The sequence below is a fragment of the Rattus rattus genome, chromosome 1 (genome assembly GCF_011064425.1).
Source record: "Rattus rattus isolate New Zealand chromosome 1, Rrattus_CSIRO_v1, whole genome shotgun sequence".
NCBI classification, from domain to species: domain Eukaryota; kingdom Metazoa; phylum Chordata; class Mammalia; order Rodentia; family Muridae; genus Rattus; species Rattus rattus.
Genome location: NC_046154.1, coordinates 139,927,123 through 139,940,256, shown reverse-complemented (window position 1 = coordinate 139,940,256; position 13,134 = coordinate 139,927,123). Strand labels below are relative to the sequence as shown.

Genomic DNA, 13,134 nt, shown 5'->3' with positions numbered 1-13,134 from the left:
AGCCTTTGCAGAACTACATGGATGTTTGAAGAGCTTTGTGAAAGGGTTGGAAACTGGGTAGAGTAGAGAAGCATGAGGAGATTGCGTCAGCATGTTATACCCTGGGAGGCCGGTTTTGGAGTGTTTCCAGTAATTTCTGGCTGGCTGGGCTGTCCCTCAGCAGCCTTCAGCCGCCTGGTACAGGACAAGAGGGAGAGTATGTTGGGATCATTTGGACTTCAAGCTTGCCAGGTACAGCAAGAGCATGGAGCCTGGGATGTGTGCAAGGATCACCCCACAGTCCCCAGGATCCAACCTGTACATCAGGACAAGTCATGGGGAAGGATCCATAAAAGGGGAAGAGTGGATGGGAACAGGAGTGGGGAGGGCCTAGCGGGAGGAAGGGTGACTGTGACATATCTGAGCAAGCTTCAGGGACAGGCTATGTGTCAGTGAAGAGGATGTCTGAGTCTGAGGGTGGAGATGGAGCCATTCAAGAGATAATGTGGTTTAGACTTTACAGTCTACACCGTGAGAACAGGAAGCCAAAGCTAAGCAGAGAAAAAGGTCACTAGGTCAAAGAGCTGAGAGGGCACGGGGTCATGTGTGCCCAGAATAAAAGCAAACGTGAAGAAGAAGATGAGATTCCGAAGTTTTCCAGGAGCAGTGGCAAGTGTCTGGTGGTGGGCTCAGCATCACTGCATTTCAACTGCATCCTCCTCCTTATCTCTCCCTCACCAACGAAGTCTGAAGAACCTTCTGCCAGAGGAAAACCATGGGTACTACTTTGCCAGTGAAGACATGGCTTCTGTCTGGGATTTGCAGTCACCAGTTAGCCTAGGCTGTCTGGCAAGCCCCAGTGATCTGCCCGTTCTTCTCCATCAGTGGGATTGCAGCCCTTGCCTCCACATCTGGCGTTTCCCATGGATGCTTGAGATTGAACTGAGGTCCTTACACTTGTGTGGTCAGCACATTCTCAGCTAAGCTGTTTTCCCAGCTCCTCCATGGTTGTTCCAGTGCATTAAGCTGTCCCATTATTCATGCTGTTTATATTTAAAATATGAATATATCTCAAGTGTTTACAAGGGCACAGAGTACAAGTGGAAGTGAAATAAAATGTCTAGGGCACTGGTGGCTAACTACCCAAGGTCCCTATTCCAGTGTCACTGTTTTCCTTGATGCTAAATAAGTTCTTTAACTGCCTGGTGTCATCTGTATATTCTGACAACACTAAACTGACAAGGTTATCATGAAGGTAAAATGAGTTTGGATTTGCAAAGTCCCTAACCCAAACCCTGGTAAGAATTCCAAATTACTGTTCAATTACTAATAAATAATGAAAGTTCTAAAAATTTACTTTATGACTTAATAATATTAGCCTGTTATGACTGAATCCCCGAGAGTTCTGATTTCCAAAGCCCTCTTCCCTACCCCATTGATACCCTTTTCCTGTCTGTCGTATATGCTTGTGTTGTACGTCACTGTCCATATGTGTCTGCAACAGATAGAACAGAACTTCCTTGCTAGACACCATGTGGAAATTTGGAGGCAACCATCCATTGACCCAAAGGTCATAATATTTCAACGTTTATATGACTACTTTTTCTTACCCAGAGCACCACTGAGACAGTTGTTCACATAACAGTGATCCTTCTTCAGATCTGTGCTCCCGAAGGCTGATGAAATAGCAGTGTGGACTAGAGAGGTAGCTCAGCGGGTAAAGGCACTTGTTAATCAAACCGATGAACAGGAACTCCAAACTCGAGGTATAAAAAGAGAACAGACTCCCGAAAGTTGTCCTCTGACCTCCCATGCATTATTAACATAAATGAAAAAAACAGCAAATGTAAAAAGACAGAGAGAGATTGAGGAAAGATGCCTGATGTCTACTCATGACCTCTGTTTCAACGGAAAAGAAAAAACAAACAAACAAACAAACAAACAGTAATTTGGCCCAGTTGCGCAGTGTTGAGAGTTCCCGCGGCCTTCTCTCCACACTTTTTGTTTATTGGATGTTGCTTCTTAGATGTACCCTTCAGCCAATCCCCACGGCCTGTGCTTTTATGTACAGAAAAACTGTATCAAGCCAAAGTACAGAACAACAGACAGCAGCCTTGGGGCTTTCACTTTTAAAGAGTTTCCAAGCACCCAGCTCTTTTCCTAAAGGACTCGTTTCCCTTTTATGGATGAGCACCTGGCTCCAAGACAGAGTAAACAGAACTTCCTGCCCCAGGGACGGGCTGGCTCCTGCAGGAGCCCAGGGATCCTTTGGGAAAAGTCGATAGGAACTGTGAGCTCTGTGTGACCTGAAGCTCAGGAGCCAGCTGGGCCAAAAGGAGGAAAGCACATTTAACAGCCCCTTTGTGTGGACTCTGGTTCCAGAAGCACTTCTGGGAAAGTAAGTCCGATGCTGTACACACAGTTCTTGCAAAGAATGGCAGGGAAGCTGGCCTGGCAAGCGCCAGGCCCAGATTAGGCGCCTGAATCCTGGACCGAAGTCATTGGAGGAATTCAGCGATGTCTGAAGTTCCCACAATTCAGAGATCCCGGGCTTCAGTATGTGGGGCTTTAACAACCAGGAGCAGGACTCGAGTGGAGCTCTGTGGAGGATCAGTAGCCTAGCAGAAAGAAGAAAGGAAAACTGTAAGTGTGCAAACCTCATGGAGAGCACGGGCTCTAGCACCAAGCTTCACCCTCAGCTACATAAACGTCATTTTGATGGTGACTAACATTCCCTGAGAAACTAACATTTCTCTGTACCAAGCAATGAGTTCATCTAACAGCCTTCATCAGTTAAACTAGTTGGCAGATAGGGAGATTGCTAAAAACCTGATTTTGATCCCAGGAACACAAGAAAAGATTGAAAGAGAAAACCAGCTCTATGAAGTTGTCCTATGACCTTCACGTTTGTGCCATGGCACATGCTCAGTCCCCTTATTGCTTGTATATGCACACACACATACAAACACACACACACATACAAACACACACACATATACACACACACATACATACACATATACATACACATACATATATACATACATTTACAAACACACACATACATACATACAAACACACACCTACAAACTCACACACACATATAGACACGTACACACATACAAACAGACACACATACACACACATACACACACACAGACATATACACACATATACATACACATACATATACACATACACATACAAACACACATGTACATACAAACACACACATGCACACACATACCCATACACATACAAACACACACTTACATACAAACACACACATACAAACACACACACATACAAACACACACAAACACACACTTACAAACACACACACATATATACACACACATACACATACAAACACACACACAAACACATATACACACATACAAACACACACATACAAATACACACACACATACACACAGAGAGCAGAATAATAATAAAAGAAAATGAATTGTTTGAACACAAACCATGAAGTTGTGAATATTAATTTAATGTGACATATGTAAGTATACTATTATATTATTGCATATATACCTCTAAAGCATAAACAAGAGCAAAATTTCAAGTGTTACTTAATTAAATATAAACTGAATTTCCTAGATTTTCTCTTCTCTTGTTCTGACAGTGCTTGAGATTGAATCAGGGCCTTTGGCATACCGAGCATGTTCTCAACCACTGACCCTACCTTCAGTCCGGAAGTTTTTACAGTTTCTTTTGTATGGCAGTTGGAGTGTGGGCACCATGGGCTGCAATCCAATATGCATTCTCTTTACAGGTGGTCATTGGTTTCATTTTGGAGATGAGCAAATGAATTCATGCAGAGAGGTAGCCTTTGACTGCAACGACTGGGCTATTCCCGTGGGCAGTGTGTTAGTTGTAATGGTGCCCATGGCCTCATGACCTTGCTGGCTTCCATAGCTTTTCCATAAGCACTTAGAAGAAGCTACAATCATGCTGTTGTGTTGCTATTCCTGCTCCTGCTAATACTGTGTTTGGGAACTTTAAAAGTGTCTAGGAGGGAAGGGGAAGACGATAGAGGGACACTTCAGCAGTCCCTCTAATTGTATTATTATTAATATTAATTCTCTTTTTATATAATTGTTAATATTAGATCTATAATATAATAAATATGTAGTGCATGGTCGAAGTGCATTATATATTTCTATGAAAACGCCTTCATGAAATCTAGTACGTCCCAAAGTGTTCTAGACTTGTCTACCACCTGAGGTCTTTAGCTTTATTCTCCAGCCAAACAGAAGAGCCTCAGAATGAGTTCAGATTTGCTCATCTTAAGCTAGGGATGATGACCATATGTTGATCTTGCTACTGTTAAAAATAAACATAGGCTTACACATAAAATTAAAAAGATTATTCCATTTAGAATAACAAACTCAGGTTTAACAAAACGCTATAAATCACTGTTGAAAGAAAAAAATCTCCAAATAAATTAAAAGACACTGTTAAGTTGGGAGACTTAATAGTGTTAAGATGAGACAATCTTCTAATCCATCTGCAGCTTCTGGAACATTCCTACTCAAAGCCCAAGTGCCCCAACATTCACTGAAGAAGCCTGGATGAACACAGTGTGATATATTTATACCCATGAGAAACATTAGTGACTCGGTACGTTTGGTTATGGTTGCTGGTGTGAGAATGATTAGAGAGTTGTTCATTGGATCACAGGCAATTTATTAGTGGCAACACGAAGGAAAACACTTTCCTTTCTCCAGTACGTATTAACTGCCTGCCTATAGACTCTCAGTGAGAAATGGAACCTCTTCATGCCCTCCCCTGTACATGATGGAACAGTGATGGGCTCTGTTTTTTGGACCTTGTGTAGGTAGCCACAACTTCAGGGAATTCATGGGGACAATGATGGCCATATCATGACCAGAAGACATTGTTTCAGAGTAAACCTCCCTGAGGTCTGGCTGTTACATTCTTTTTGTGTGTTCTCCCCCAATGTTCTCTAAGCTTTAGGAGAAAAATGTGTAGAACAGCCACCCCATTTAGGGTCCATCACTCCACAGTGAATTATTCTTCTCATTTTGATCAATTGTGAGCCATTCTTCCTACTGTTCACTATAAAAAGAAGCTTCTCTGACAATGATTTATGGGTATAAAGATAAGCACATAGCAGGACATTTGATGCCATGTGCATTTAACAAGGTGGCAGTTCTCACCTAGGGTGTATGACTTCCTCAGACACCTGCTCTTCACGGGGTTTACAAAACAGGGCATGAGTTCCCTCCTGCAGAAGACACTTCAAAGCCATGAAGAGAGCTGCTGGTTACCCGAGTAATAGTCACGCTGTTGCTGCATGGGAAGCATACCTCGGCATGCACGTTATTATTATAGCTCATGATGTACACAGCTTGGGGAGAGCTTTGATGACTTATCTCCTTCTTCTCAGCACCCTCTAACATTCTGAGAGCTAGCCAGCAGGGAGGAAACCCTACTTCAAATGTCTCAGTGATCTTTAGCCCAAGTATATGGTGTCTTCAGCGATAAGGTCCAATGAAATTATTTTGGTTGACTACCAAGAGTATTGACAATAGCTTGCTATGTTTGAGGGGCCTCTGTCTGCCCCCACCACTAGACAGCAGCTCATAGGGAGGTATCCCACACTTTGTGTGTATATGTGTATATGTTAAGCTTATATCAATGTTATCATACAGTATAGTATTTGCATCTAGTACCCTTCACTAAAGCATGATGCTTTTAGAGTCATCTGTTATTTTAAGTATTGACCTCTTCTTTTTACATTCAAGAAACACACACTCCATTTATTTACTTTAAATAACAAACTTTTGGATCTATTCTAGTTTGAGCTACGATGAGTAAAGCTGCTATCAGTGTTTGCGTGCAAGTCTGTATAGATGTATTTTAATTACTCCTAGACTGAATTTCTGGTTTGTGCATAATATTTAAGTTTAACTTTTAAAGACTGTGTCTCTAGGGCTGGAGAGATGGCTCAGTAGACATGGACACTCCCTGCTTTTACAGAGACCTGGGTTTATCTCCTAGCACCTACATATAAGCTCACAACTGTCTGTAATTCCCATTTTAGGCAATCGACCATCTCTTTAGGCCTCCTCAGGCACTGTATGTAAGTGATTCACATCCACAGATGCAAGAAAAAAACATACATCTAAAATAAAAATAAAAAGTAAGAAATTGTTTTCCAAAGTGACTATACCATTTTTCATTTCCATCCCAAATGTACCAAGATTTGTTTATCCATATCCTTGCCAACACTTGGCACTGTCAGTCTGATTTTAGCCATTCTAGTAGGCGTATGCCGGTGTATTATTTTAAAACACCAAAACAGATCACTCTGGTCTTTGTCGTCCATGCAAAGACCTGAGGAGGGTCCTAACTTTCCTACTGGGGTGACTGGATGAGAAGCACTGATGTGATCTCTCTGTGTAAGTGATGAGACTCACATCACCTTTTTTCCTAATTTTAGGAAGAAAGGTCATGTGAACAACAATAAGACACCCCATCATAAAATCAAGAAGAAATGCTGCAATATCTTAAACATCTGTAGAAGCATTCATTGCTTTATATAAATTCCAGTCCAACCAATGCCCCAGTAGCTAGATAAATCTTGCTATCATGTCTGGGTCTCAGCTTTCTTTGCAGAGATAGAACTTTAAATGGTACACTTAAGTATCCTTTTAACTCTGCCTAGAAAGTTCAAGAGTATGTCCAATGTTGGGCTGAAGATATAGCTATGTTAGTAGACCATCTGCCTATATTTACCAAGCCCTGGCTCAATCTCCCAGATTTCCAAATTGGCTATTCAGGCTCAGCTTATAAACCTCACACTCTTGGGAGATAGAAGTAGAAACTCAAGGTCATCCAGAGATACGTAGTGAGTTTGAAACCAGCCTGACCTTCATGAGATTCTGTCCTGCCCAATGGCTCTAAGACCAAAGAGTTGTTGAGCAGGAGAGCATGAAAATTGTTAGTTTCCGTCTTAGTCCTAACGTTACAGTCAGAAGGCATAGCTGATACTTTGCTAATGAGATTGAAAACAATGGGCTTACACAAATCCCCTAACTTCTGTTACTTGGCAGCCAGTTTCTATTATAAGTTATACAAACTATAATGCTAATGTGTGCTGTGGGGGAGGATGCTCAAGTGTTCTCATCTTTGCTTGTTTTCTTGAAAAGACAGGATGTGACATTAAAGTGGATTTCTGAGTTCTCACTGCAGGAAAAAAGCACACAGTTGCCTTACATAGGTGGAGTTTAAGAGTTATTAATTGGACTGTGGAGTGTTTTTGTTTGTTTGTTTGTTTTTTCTGAGACAGGGTCTATCTGTGGAGTTCTAGTTGTCTTGGACCTTGCTTTCTTTAGAGCAGGCTGTCCTCGAACTCACAGAGATCTGCCTGCCTCTGTCTCCCCAGTGCTGAGATGAAAGGCACATGGCACCACTTACCCAGCTGGACTGTACTCATTTGGTTTGAGAACTAGTTGCTTTTTATTTATAAAAATGCTATTTGTGTTTATTAAAATGTTTTCGTCATCTGTACGTGTGTAGGTATGTATGAGTGTGATCTGTGCGTTCATGCAACCTGAAGCTTGTTCTATTCATTTGAAACAAGGTTTCTTGCTGAGCCTGGACAGAGGCTGGTGGCCAGCAAGCCTCGGCAATGCTCTTGTCTTAGCCTTTGCCCCACAGCACTGGGCTTATAAACATGTGAAGTCACACAGTGTTATCTCTGGACTCTGGAGATCTGTACTGAGGTCCTTATGCATAGATTATCAAGAACTTTATTACATGTATAGTTGCTCTTTTAAAGGTGTTATTACTTTTTAATTTTATGTATGTAAATATGTATATGGAGTGTGTGCTTGAACTTGAGGGGCTGTGGAGCCCAGAAATCTAAGATCCCCTGGAATTTGAGCTATAAGAAACTGGGAGGTAAGAGTTGGGAAACAGGCTGGAGGGATGGCTCAGTGGTTAAGAGTGGTTGAGGTCCTGAGTTCAAATCCCAACCACCACATGGTGGCTCACAGCCATCTGAAATGGGATCTGATGCCCTCTCTGGTGTGTCTGAAGACATATAGAATAAATAAATAAATAAACCTTTTTTAAAAAAAAAGAGTTGGGAAACAAACTTTTCAAAAGCAGTGTTCTTACCTCTTGAGCCACCTCTTCAGACCCAGATTTATTACTTTAAATGAACAAGTAAGTAGCTATTTTAAAACATATTCTGTGTCTAATGTAATTAATATGAATAGTTGTGACACACAAGCAAGATATTTGGTAGTCTCAGTCATTTTTAAGGTGTAGAGGGCTCTGAAGACCTTTACTCCCTGGGGCATCACAGTGACCTCATCCTTTCCGTAACTCAGATGCCTCCTACCTAGAGGTTGTGCTACGATTAACTATAGATTCCAGATCTCAAAGTCCTCCTCAAATTTACATTCCTTATCTTACTCGGCCACCCTTAAGCCTCTGACATTGTTGTCCACTCCCTTCCTGAAAACCTTTCTCCCTTTGATGTGAGGACAGTAAACCCTCCGTATCTCTTCTGACTTTCATGTCTTTCCAATCTTCTGCTTGCCCCTTGCCCTGTCAAGGCTCCAACCTAAGCTTTCTTCTCTTTACCTTACACATGTCCCCTGGGCCTTCAAGTCTTTGGCTGTAGCTGTGACCAATACCCAATGATTTCCAAGTGTGGCTTTGTTTCATGGGCTTTGTGCCACCATTTCCCAATGCAGATTGACGCCCAGAAAGTATCCTGAAGGGAAAGTGCCTGACTGAACACATTCCCCTTCCTAAATTCACTGACTTACACGCATGTTTTGGTCAGTGATATTGTTATGTGTTCATTGGAAACTCGAGACAATAGCTTTTGAAAACAAGTTCGTGAAGGTGTCTTTGGTGCCTCTTTTTCCACTGTCTCTCCCTCCACCATGCAGTGGACCTCTGAAACCAAGCACAGCTTCCCAAATGGCTTGTGTTTGTTCCTAGCTTTTCCTTCTCCTGTGTACGCTCACTCCATCCTTTTCCTGGACTGCTAACCTCTGATTTTCCTCCTAATTGCTTACCAGAGTTTCCGTTCAAGTCCCCACGATTGTCATTGTCCTTTGAGCATTTATAACACTTTTTCAGTTCCCCTTGTGACCTGCGGGATAACACTCACACTGCTAACCAGCTGAATTTGCTTCGGATTCTTTGGTTGTCTGGATCCCGACCATCAAGCTGTATCTCCCACTATCCCTACTTTCACTGTTCCTCAGACATGCCTTTGACTCTGCCCTCATCAGGTGGTTTCGGAATGTTTGCTCCCCCACTGTCAGAGGATGCACCCTGTGTATCTTTACCGCACCTTGTTTGTTCCAAATCTCTTGTTAAAGGTCAGCTCCTTTCTGAGCCTCCACCCTCTCAGCACAAAGCTATTTGCTTGCCTTCCCTGCCCCCAAACTCCAGAATCAGTTCACATCAGTCTTTATCATATCTCACTGTACTATGGGCATTTATTTGCCTGTCAAATTCCGCTCTGGACTCTGAGTATTGGAATATCTGCTCAATGACTATCCCTGGCCACACCCTCTGATAGGCATGCAGTTTGATTACTTGGGTGAGGGGCTCCTTGACTTTCTCTCTGAGTCAACTGTAGACCTTCGTCTCTCTCCATTTCAGACACTAAGGATGATAGCCCTCTCACCAAGTACAGAGATCATCAAAGACGCTAGTGATGCAGCTGAAATGAAGTTTTCCTCTTACAGACAGCAAAAGGCTGTTCCTTAGACTCCTGTCATTCTCCTCCTTTCATATAATAACAGTGTGAACCAAGATTTAGAGGTGGGGAAAAGAGACTCTGGATGAAGAGTCATTGGGGAAGGGGAAAATCAGACGAGCGAACTGGGAAGAAAGCACCGAAGATGTAGGGGAAATGTACAGAAAATGGACCAAAGAATGGAGGCTTTGCTACCAATTAGGAGTTCTGAGGAAGAGGAGATCCAGGAACAAGATGGGACCCGGGCAGCATGCAGCTTCCAATTCTTGTCAGAATTCAATCTCAAGCAGGCTCCCTGACATTGTCTCTAAAATGTGTGAGCCCATGTTTATTTATGCCTTCCCTAGAAAGAGCTTGGAGGTCAAAAGACCTGGGCACCACAATAGAAGAGAAAGATGTCTTTTGCGTTATAGACACTACCTTAGAAAGATGTTCAGCTGATAACCCAGTTGTGATGAAGCCACTCTAATAATGATAGGTTTGATTGCAAATGTTGATGAGATATCTATCGACCTCACTGTAGTAAGACTTGGTTTTCTTCACCTGGGATATTTCTATGGATTTTAATAACCAACATATTCTCACTCACATCAAAGGTCAAAAAGAACTCCTTTTCAAAGAAAACACAAAAGATGGAAGTCAGCTGGTGGCTTGTGCTTGGAACCTGACTGCTGGGGTGTCCTCTGAACCTCCACACAAAGGCATGAGTGAGAGTGTTCATGTAAATGTGCATGCCCGTGCACACACACACTAGATGTAAATAGAATTATACTGAAAGATTTCTAGCAGAACACAACTTAGAAAAACTGTATTTTTGTGGTAGCTTTTTCCAAAAGTGGAAGCTTATATTGAGTAAAACGGATTTAAAAGATTGAAAAGGCTGGTTTTGATAACACTTAAAAGTGAGGCATGCATTGTTACTGCACCTCTCCCTAACCCACATCTCATCATTTTCAAGTCAAAAGAACACAGAAAATCTGTGTATTTTGCAAAGACATAAGCTGTAATAACCCCCAATTCAACATTCTGTTGTCAAGGACGTTGAAAATCCTGTTGTTCATCTAAATACGCTCAAGTCTGAATTGGTGCTTTCTCCCTAGCTTTCTAGCTGTTCTTAAATATCAAACTGTCCTTTGAGCATTTGGAAACAAGAAGTTTCTATCACCGAAATAAGATTTTGTCACTGCCCAACTCTCATCAGCAGAGAGATGAATTTATGGCCAGAAAATAGAGGCAGAAACACATCATTCCCTGCCACCTGCTCCCTTCAACACTCCGTCTCAATCTCTCAAACCTTGGACCATGAAATTATCGAGTCCTCCAGCCTGAATGTAGAGAAGATACCTGGACTGGCTCCGATAGGTAGCCCAGGACACCTCAGCTCATCCAGAGAGGAGCACAGATTTACCTCTGTTTCCTGACTCAAGCTGACCGTCACGTCTGTCCCATCCCTTCTCTATACTCAGGCTAAACTGCACATGCTTTAAGAAAAGTGATGTTGGCTGTCATGGCAGAAGGAACTACTCACTAATACCATCGCGGTAATATGTACTTATACTTAATGAAAGGAGAAGACATCGGGGCAAGGATGAGACATTCTCACAGAGACACAATTCCATGCCACAGTGAGGAGCAAAGCTCAGCCCTCATTCTGCTGCTGCCTGGTTCTTCTTCCAGTGGAGACTTAGACAACGGTGTGACTTAGGGCAGTGTTTTTCTGGTTTCTGCAATAGGAATACTATGATGATTAAATGAGCTTAAGCATTTGCCCCGATGCTTGGCATATGGCAAGCATATATATGTTAATTGTTTCAGAAAGATAATTTGCTGGACATTGATATGGCAGATGAAGTTACTAGCCCTTAAAGAAAGAGTCTTCTCACGAGCTCTTTCTAAGAGGCTACTTACTTTTCAGATTTTAGCCAGGTCACAGGTCACTCAGACACCAACGAATTATAGTTTCTGTATGACTGAAACCATAGAGAAACCAAATCCTTGGTATTAAAAAATAATAATAAATTTTTCCTCAGGCTGCTGGGAAGATGGTGGTCATCCAGACCAAGTATGCTTCCACAAAGCAGTTCACAATCTTTTGAAAGAAGAAATGGGTTCTACCAGGAGAAACTGGCAAAGGAGAAGCTCCTTATGCACTACAAGAATGGTGTAAGCTTCATAATACCCAGGAAGGCCACTGAGGGCTCCAACACGAGCAAGAAATGCCCCTCTCACTGGTAATGTCTCCATCCAAGGTCAGATTCTGTCTGGTGTTGTGACCAAAGATGGAGATGCAGGACCATTGTCATCTGGTGGGATCATTTCCTCTAGGTCCAAAAATACAATCACTTTCAGCAGTGGCACAAGAAACATGTCTGTGCACCTGATCCTGTTTCAGAGATGTTCAGATTGGCTACCTTCTCACACTGGGAGAGTGTAGGCCCCTGGACAAGACAGTGTGCTTTAATGTGCTCAAGGTCATAAGAAGCAGTTCCAGACGTTCTGAAGCATGCAGGTGACTCCACAGAACAAATTAAGTTCTTTTTCAACTTTATAATTATTATTATATTACCATTATTATTTAATTTTTAAATATATAATATTAATTAAATAATAATAATAATTATTTTTTAGGACTGTCAGGAGTCAGCTCATATAATTCCAGAACTTCTCAAGTACAAGACAGCTCTGTTGCCTAAAAACAGAGGAAGGAGTTACTCCTATAATAATTCCATTACCATTCCAGCCACCATTGACTGAACCTGAGAGTTCAACCTCAGAATCAATTGGAGAGGAGAAAAAAACCCCACCAAGTTCAAGAACTCTTAAAATTCTCCAGAGCCCTTCCTGTTCTCTTCACCTCCGAATGCAGCATTCAGGGTAATTAAATGGGTTGTTTGCCAATGTTGGTTGTTCCTTACAAACCATGGGTGTGGGACTTTTGGAGAAGCATGCTAATCAACAAGGCTATACATAGAACAGAGTGATTTGCTCTGGATTCACACAGAGAATAGGCATAGACTGACCAAAGAAAGAAAGTTTTGTGTTTCCCTATTTCCTTATTTGTAGGCATGCAATGCATATTCTCTATGTAGTTGTTTCACTATTCAAATAAATAACGACAAAACTTAATACTCATTAGGAGGGCTTGGAATGTGTAATCCCACTATTAATGAGAATGCCAGTACGACATGTGTTATCTTAAATGTTATTTAGAGATGGGATGTTTAAGGAAATCACCAATTTAAACTCAAGAGGAATTAGCAAAATGTTCCTGTATAGTTTGAAAAAACCATACATTAACTACTGGATTCAGTTGGATGATGTCCAAAACCACAGATTAGTAGGTATTTGTGACATGGTAATGGATTCTTCATATTTCCTTGATG

General features: G+C 41.8%; 1 pseudogene; it reads left to right on the top strand.

The window, feature by feature from the left end:
* The first annotated feature begins 11,793 nt into the window (after positions 1-11,793).
* LOC116903518 lies at positions 11,794-12,264 on the top strand (annotated as a pseudogene).
* Positions 12,265-13,134: the final 870 nt, after the last annotated feature.